Genomic DNA, 9279 nt, shown 5'->3' with positions numbered 1-9279 from the left:
GAACACATGAGCATAAAGTGGCCATCAAAATACACATGCAATAATCAATTCAAGCACAAAAAACTATCAATCCAAGGTAGAACATGAATAAATCCAAGTCAATCAACCATAGCTTAGTTGGGTTTTCACCCAACCCCTAACTAAGAGACTACTCACTAAACATGGTGGAAATTACTCTATCAATTAAATCTAGAGTTTTCATGAATTCAAATAAGCTAGGAGAGAGATAGAACAAGAATGGATTAAACATGCAAGAGCAAATAAACAAGATTAAGGGATAAATTATCAACTCAAAGCAATTAAAAACTGAAAATTAAGAGCAAGAGATAGAGGAGACAGATTACTTAATAAGATTCAAAGTTGAGAAATTGTTGAAATTGTTGGAAGAAACTTCCAATAATTCTTACAAATGATTGAGTTTTTTTAGAAACTAAGGGAGAGGAAAACTATAAACTAATCAAGAGAATAAGCCTAAGGGAGTTAAAAGGGAAGAAGGTCCGTACAAATGAGTTCAAGGGAGGTATTTATAAGACCCCCAAAAAAAGATGGAGAAAACAAGAATCGGGTTCGACTGTAGCTTGGCACAAGCGTGCAGCATAGGCAGCACGGGCGTGAAGCATAGGCAGCTCGGGCGTGAAGCATTGTGCGCGGCCATGAACAATCAGACAGTAGAAGGCGAAACCTACTGTCTTGGTATCTTGCAAGCTGCACGGGCGTGCCAAATGTTGCACGTCCGTGCAGGTCTTCTTATGCTGAAGCAGTAGCTACTGTTTTGGACCAAGACACCCTGCACGGGCGTGCAGGGCTTTCCACGACCATGCCTAAGGTTTTGCACGGGCGTTCTTGATGTTGCACGGTCGTGCAAACCTGGGCAGTATCAATAGTCATTCTGGAACACCCCTGCACGAGCGTGCAAGAGTTATCACGTCCGTGTAGGGTCTTCTTGGCCTTTATTTTCCTTCCTTTCTTCGATCTTGATTCTTTCTTCTTCGAAATTGCTTCACTCCATTTCCTCACTGCTCAAAATTCCTTGCATACTTCCCGGGATGCTTCGTAGTGTGATCATTGGACTTAAAATGTTATAAAAAAAACAATAAAAAAAACCCCGTGAAGCACGTAATACACAAAAATGCATAAAAATAGAGTGAATGATGAAATAAGGCATCGATTCCTCACAAATTCAATGTTAAATACCACTCTATAATCATACAAAATATCATGCTATCAATAACATACAACCCTTTGGGCATGTGTGATTCTTCTCGTGCGGAAGCTCAAGTCCGTTAAGAATCTTCTTTGTATCATAGAATGTTTTCCCCATCTTATTATCGTTTGGAATTGCTTCGTTCATTAATGAAGCAAACCCATCAACACACCTATGGGGAAAATTGTATTCCGATTTCAAAGATACAATTCGAGATGCCATTTCTAGGACAGACATGGAGCTCCCTTCATACATTAGTTGCTTGACAGCCTTTAAAAGATCTTGAAATGCTTTTGCTTGAGCATTTGGCTCTTCATCTGAACCACTAGTACCATCGTCACCCGATGGTTCATGATTACTCCCAAGAGTATGGGTGAGAAAAAATTCAGGGTACCCTGACCTAGAACCGAAACGGGGACCTGTTCGAAACTGCAAGTTCCAAACCCGGAACCTGTAGATTAGGTTCCGATTCCGAGTAATAAAATTGGGAACCTGTTGCAACAGGTTCCGGTTTCGGGTAATAAAATTTTGGACCCGGAACCTGTAGGGTACCCTGTTAGTACAGGTTCCCTGTAGGATACACAAAATCAGAACCTATCATTTAAACCCAAATATAATGCCTTCTTACATCAAAATTGTGTAAAAGCCATCACATACCTCTCTTCCTCCTCTTATTCATTTTTCATCTTACTCTTAAAAGGTTTAGTTAATGGTATTAATACAAGTATTTATAATATTGTATCAAATATTCTAGACAATGAGTGTTAGTTTGTTATATTTGTTGTACTATATTAAAGTTGTAAGCTTTTATTGTGAACATCTATTTTTCTTTTTGTTAAAATTTATCAAGTAATTATTAAGCTTACTTTGAAAGACAAGGTACCCTGTTGAGGAACCGGAACCTGCAGGTTTCGGTTCCGATTCCCAATTTTTAGGAACCTGTTGAACAGGTTCCGGTTTCGGTTCCCGGCCCATTTTTAGGAACCTGTTGCAACTGGTTCCGGTTCTGGATCCTAAGATTTTTACAGGGTACCCTGCTACTCTCACCCCTACCCAAGAGCATCGAGAACCATTTCACGGTAAGGTTTTGGTTGTTATACACTTGATGTAGGGAACCCTTCACCATGAGACACCCACTCATAGTAATTAGGTATAAACCCTTTCTTATACAAATGAAGTTTTACTGTGTTTGCATCATGAAGACGTCTATTCTTACATACCGAACAAGGGCATATTACTTCATCTACACCCGGGCTCTCAGGATTTGCTTCACATAAGTCCTGAACCTGCCACATTCATTTAGGTTTTCCCCTCCTATACTTTTTTTCACCTGTTATGTATGAATATATTTCTTTTCATGATTCATTAGCATTTTCTATAAATCTAATTCCATTCAGTTAACTAAATCCATATTTTTATAACCCAGCAATGAGCATAACCTAAAACAGAAAATTAAACGAGTATTAAATTAAATGGAAGTTAAGGTTTGTAGAGAACTTAAAGAAATTAAAAAAAAAATAAAAATAAAAATAAAATAACTGAGATGACATACCGGGGAGGCTGGGAGGATGCGGCAACGGAAAAAGGAGGGCCTGGAGTACGGACCGTCGGCGTCGGTAGTCTGCAGCCATGGTGAAATTCGACCAAAATTAGCCATTTTCGCCCAAATAAAACGAAAAAAACAAAAAAAAAAAGAATTTAACAACTTACCTGGGTGGCGGCGAGGAAAAACGGAGGAGTGACGGGCAATAGGAAGTGCTGGCGACGATGGTCAGCGAACCGCCTGATTTACGACCCAAGAGTTAGGGTTTTTGCACTACTTCAATCAATTTTGTTATAAAAAACAAGAATTCAAAGGACTTACTGATGAGATGAGACGCTGGTCGGAGAATGCCACGTCGGTGAGAGGAGGTCGGGGTCGTGCGGCCCTTATTCGCCTCTTTGTCTTCTTCGTTTTCCCACCTCCTTTTCTAAGACAATTATATAACTCATTGTATTTTGTTTTTATTAAGTTCCCGAAAAACCACGACTGTATCTGCGACTATTTAGACGGTCGTAATTAGTGTTTTTTTTAAAAAATAAATTGAATCTTATTACGTCTGCTATAACAGTCGCAGAAAAGTATTAAACGGTCACAATATTAAAATCTACGACCGGTATTTAATCGGTTGCATTTTCTAACTATATATTGCGACCGTTTTTTAGACGGTCGTAAATAAACGGTCGTATGTAAACTAGCCGAATTTTAGTAGTGTGTTGATGATATTATATTAGCTACCTCTTCTAATAGGTTGCGTGAGGGGATTATATCTCAGTTGCAAACTGAGTTCCCTATGACTGATTTGTGTCCTTTGAGCAATTTTATATGGATTGTGGTGACTCGTACTCCTTCTTATTTGCTACTTTCACAGGAAAAGTATGCACATGAGATTTTAGAGCGTGCATGTATTGGCTCTTGTAAACCTGTTGCTACTCCAACTGACACTAAGTCCAAACTTAGTGCAGATGTAGGACCACCTTTTCGGGATCCTACTTTGTATCGTACTTTAGCAGGTGCTCTTCAATATCTCACTTTCATAGGCTAGATTTTGCCTATGCGGTACAACAAGTGTGTCTTTTATGCATGGCATGATCCCCAAGAATCTCATTATGATGCATTAAAACGCATTTTGTGTTATGCTCAGAATACCATTGATCGTGGCTTACATTTATATCCGTCTGCTTCTCATCGTTTGATTACTTACACTGATGCTGACTGGGGAGGTTGTCCCGATACCCGTTGTTCCACTGCACATCGGGTTATTGCTGCTTTCTTTGGGACAACCTCATTTCTTGGTCATCTAAGCGTCAACATACTTTATCTAAATCGTGCCAGAAGTTGAATATCAAGGCGTCGCAAATGTTGTCTCTGAAGCATGTTGGCTTCGTAATCTTTTACTTGAGTTACGCTGTCCTTTTCGACAGGCTACTATTGTTTATTATGATAATGTCGGTGCTTTCTACCATTCTGGCAACCTGGTACAACACCAACTAACGCACCAAGCAAAATGTGGAGATTGATATCCATTTTTTTCGAGAAAAGGTTGCTTTGGGACAAGTTCGGGTTTTACATGTTTCTTCTAGATAGCAGTTTGCGGACATTTTCACAAAAGGCATACCATGAGACTTATTTTTGGATTAGATTTTACATCTAGTCTTAGCGTACGATCTCCTCCCGCTATGACCGCGGGGGTGTGATAGATACTATAGTTATGATAATATTTGTCGCATATTGGGAAAAAATTGTGTGTCTTTTATATCCTTATCGTACTAGGATTATAAGTCTTGTAAAATTCTATATATATTGATCAATGGTACATACTCCAATTCGAGGAGTTTTCCCGAAATCTAACACACATCATTCAATATACCTTTTGAGATCGAGCAAAGGCCTCATTCTTTCTACCATAACCTGTAAAACAAACAATACTACCACAAGTTATTAATCTATTATACGAAGTATATACTTACTGATAACATGAACCATTGGAAATTAATCAAAACATTTTATTATATACTTAAGCATTCAACTATTCTCATTAATCTAAAAAATACATATCAACATAATAACATTTTCATTTCCTACATATATATATACTACATACTGCGTAATAATTTACCATGCATCACGACCAAAATCATTCATGTACATAAAGTCCATAGATACATTGTGAGCAAAGGCTTGAAAATGGACGAAATCTGTTTTAACATGACAAATAATTTAAGACTGATTACAAGAAGACCAACTACATACTTTTCTGATCTTTTACTTAAAACATAGTTTTAATTACTTTGATATAATAGTTCTTTTATCTTCTCTAATCACCTCTTATAAGTGCATACATGCATTAACATCCATTGTGTTTCAAATAAAAAAATAAAAACGGAGGAAGTATGTATGACAATCATTGAGTCATTAGGACATTTAGGCATCTCATTCTCACGTGAGCATTAGCACATCTTGATCGCTAGAGCATTGTAGAGGGCATAATAATCACAAACATCAAAATCTTCTAGATGAGAGATTGAGAGCTAGTAGTAGTAGTGTGCATGTAACCATTGGCGGACCTAGTTAATGTCATGGTGAGTCATATGACTCACCAGTGAGGCAAAAAAAAATCAATTTATTTTTAAAAAAAAAACCATCACCCTTTCGGACGGTCCAAGATGCCAGTAGTCACAATGAAAGAAAAAGAGGAAGACAGTCATGAAAGCTTTCCTCTCGTGCTTCTGTAAAGAGAAGAACCCTATCGGCGTTAGACCGGGTTACGGAACTGACGGAAATGGAAGTAGATGTTTTGGGGGCAAGTTGAGTCTTGGAGGACTCAAAAGGATGGCTGCCATTGAGCCCCGGATGTAGGTGAGGTTTAGTGTCATAACCTTGATGGGGAATTATAGAAGCGTTGGAATAGGAAGGTTGATGGCCTTGATGGGGATACACGGCCAGCTTTGGAAAAGATAATAAGGGTTTGGTTGGTTATAAGGGAGGGAAGCAGGATAATGCTTCAAGTATGGGAGGAAAAGCTTAAAATTTAGATTTAGAAAGCTTTCACATTTGGAAAGGACTAGTCATTGGAAGTTCAGGCTTTTCAACGTGAAGTGTCTTCACCATGTGTTTTTTTTTCTTTTTAATTTTCATGTATTATATATTAATAAATGTAAGTTCATAGTTTTCATTTAAATTTCACGGCTTATTTAATAAATTTTGGTTCATAGCTTACGGGCTAATACACACCCACGGGCGAATTTGGATGTTGTCCTGGTGAGTCATATCACTCACTAGTCTACCCAAAAATAAATTTATTTGAACATTTGGTTGTATTTTATACTTTTTGAATATTTGGTTGTATTTTTAGTATTATTATTTGATTGTTTGGTAAAAAAAATTTATTACATGTTTTATTATCAATTTTGACTCACCGGACGAAAATTCCTAGGTCAGCCACTGCATGTAACCAATTCAATCAACTAACTTAGTCATACTTGGACGGCTATAAAAGCTGCTACAACTGAATAATACCGTAACTAACCAAAGTAATTGTTGCATTACCCAATTTGAGTGGTGCTTCACTATAAATAGGAAAAGTTTTGTGTCTTCTTTTGCAACTAAGGAAACTTAGCTAGTTCATTTGTTGATTATTTCAACAAGTACCATACGTAAACTTATTATTATGTCATATTGTAATTTATGTAATGTATAGTTTCAAATAATAATATAATATATATAATAAAAGCTATTTGTATTTGGATAAGGTTCATAAAGTAAATGAGTCCAAAGAGTGGGCACATGCATAGGGTTTATCCATTGTGTTGACTATTGGATCGTACACAAGTCTCCATTGTATAACAAGCATAGATGTTTTTATATGGAGCTCATATCAACAAACCTAGATTAGGAAATTTTTGTAGTATATGCTTCAAGAGAAATAATTGCGAAGCTTGGAGAAAATTCAGTGATGTGTGTATCGTGCATCTAAGTGTTAAGTGTTAGACGTATGTGTTTTTGTACTTGTTATGCTTCATGGTTTTTTTAGCATGTTTCAAGGATCGATGTACAAGTCAACATACATAGACATTGTGAAGTATGTAGGATCGAAGCTAATGATGTGAAGTACAAGTCAACATAGATATATATATGAGACGTTTCATTAGAATAGAAAAAATAAATAAATATATAAATAGCTTAAAATATTCAATACATATTTTGGGTTACATGTATAAAATAGTAGTATAAGTTTTATATTTTTTTATTTTTAAAACAATGTATGTTTTATTTTATGTATGAGCAAATAAAAGAAATTAAATTATCATTATTTTCTGTTATTATAGATTATAGTTAAAAATACATGTATAAAAATAAACATTAAATTTTCAAGTTTATGAATACGATTAACTCTTTATAACAAAACATTATAGACACTCTTGGTTGAAGTTAAAGTATATGAGCATGAGGTCATGACACATTCCAATTTGAGGAGTTTTCCCGAAATCTAACATGACATATAAGAATACGAGGTATAACAGAATATATATACAATATTATCCTAATATGCGACAAATATTATCATAAGTATAATTTCCATCACTAACAATTCATCATATATACTCCGTATTTGTTTAATGAACTATAGTAATCATATGACATTAATTAGTGTTTTAAATTAGATATATGTAATTTTCAAATTAGTGTTTTACCCGAGACATAAAAACAAAAGGCTAGTCAAATTATCATAAATTTCCGATCTCTCACGAGTCAATTAGGTCCATTTAACTCTTTAATTAGAAGCAATAGGAAATTAATTAAGTAGAATTCAACAAAGGCATATGATATTGATTGTATACGTACGTGGTTTCTCATACATCGTGTCATGGCGTGAGATATTAAAGCATAACACCATAAAGTAACCAATAAAAATGAGGTACAAACGTAATGGTAGTCTAATAATCTAATCTAAAACGATGGATAAAGACCTTTGAGTAGGAAAAAGGGGTAGTAATAGAACGGCATGCAAATTTGGTAAAAATTTGTAAGGAGTAGGCATGGTAAAAATAGATGCATATTTTAGCTTTATAATTGTGCTTCATGTTCAGAGAGAAGAGAGAAAGAGAGGTGGTACCAATGCTTGAACCCTGGACCTAGACTTCAGAGGTTTCATTCTCTTACCACTAGTCCACAAGGTAAGCTGGTATTGTGCATCATGTTCATGCAAAAGGAAAGGAGTCTAGGGGAGAGCATGGGACGGGTACCCGTTCCGATAACGTTATTGGTTTGGGTACCCGATAACCGTTAAGGCTAAAACCGATTTCCGAAACCGTTCCGATAAGGTTCGGGTACCCGTAAATTCGGATACCCGAAAATACGGGTACCCGAACCAAATATCCGAACCGAACCAATAAGCTGATTTTTTTTTTGGGTCTTTTTATTTATTTAAAACCTGCTTTGCAATTCGTTTTTAGATGCTTTTTAGTTTTTACTAGTTTTTTTTTACTTCCTATTTTTTGAACTATAACAATTGAACTTAAATACACAAATAACAAAAATAATTACAACTATCGCTGTCTTCCGCTTTGGCAACCTACCAGTCCCTGTCCTTGAGGCTGCTGTCTCCTCACCTCTCCTACTTGGCTGCTTGAACTCCTCCTTGTACCCACCTGCTTAATAATATTTTTGTCCAAACTTCCACCTGTTTTTCTAGTATTAATTATTGTTATTAGTACTATGATTTTTTTTGTAACAAATAACAGCCTAATAGGCTGATATTTAAACCTGAATACACATATAACACAACACTCAACCCGATTACAAATGAACAAATACTTGATACAAACATACTGTTTCTTTTAAAAAAAAAGTCCATAGTTAACAATAATAAACCAATACATAACAAAAAAAAAAAAGTCCATAGTTTATAGTTTTAAAACAAAAACAGTCCATAGTAATCATATTTCATAAAATACTCCAAGCCTTCAATGACTTCCGGCCTTCAATACAATCACCACCAACCTTCATGATTATAAGTTGTTGCCTCTAATCAATTAATCATCATCAACAAAGAGATAGTGTTCCTCACCAAGAGGTAACATTTCTTCAAAAAAAAAAAAATTAAAAAAAAGTTAATGAATAATTAACAAGATAATGAGATTAAAAAAAAAAAGAGAAAATATTTAAATGTTACCTGATTCAATTTTTTCCATATCTTCAAGTCTCTCCTCAAGTATAAGAGGACCTTGAGATGTACGTAACCAATCTTGTGCACAAATCAAGGCTTCAACCATCTTAGTTGAGAGTGAGCTGCGAAATGAATCAAGCACTCGACCACCGGTGCTAAAAGCTGATTCGGAAGCGACTGTTGATACGGGAATGGCAAGTACACCTCTAGCCATGAGAGCTATTGTTGGATACCTTTCACCATATTTTTTCCACCACCCCAAACAATCAAAGCTTTTTCCGGCGGGATTAACTTCTCTATCATCTTCTAAAATACTTGGCCAACTCATTTTTCCCTTGTACTCCAACACATGAACCCACCTGCCTT

General features: G+C 35.8%; 1 long non-coding RNA gene across 1 annotated transcript; it reads right to left on the bottom strand.

The window, feature by feature from the left end:
* Nucleotides 1-340: 340 nt before the first annotated feature.
* LOC110726063 lies at nucleotides 341-3215 on the bottom strand. Its single transcript, XR_002512302.1, has 3 exons — nucleotides 3069-3215; nucleotides 2915-2987; nucleotides 341-2825 (listed from the first exon to the last, which is right to left on the bottom strand). It is a non-coding gene; the product is annotated as an uncharacterized LOC110726063 (long non-coding RNA).
* Nucleotides 3216-9279: the final 6064 nt, after the last annotated feature.

Source organism: Chenopodium quinoa, unplaced genomic scaffold, assembly GCF_001683475.1.
Source record: "Chenopodium quinoa cultivar QQ74 unplaced genomic scaffold, ASM168347v1, whole genome shotgun sequence".
NCBI classification, from domain to species: Eukaryota; Viridiplantae; Streptophyta; class Magnoliopsida; order Caryophyllales; family Amaranthaceae; genus Chenopodium; species Chenopodium quinoa.
The sequence above is the reverse complement of the archived record's forward strand: the minus strand, read 5'-3'. Positions and strand labels throughout refer to the sequence as shown.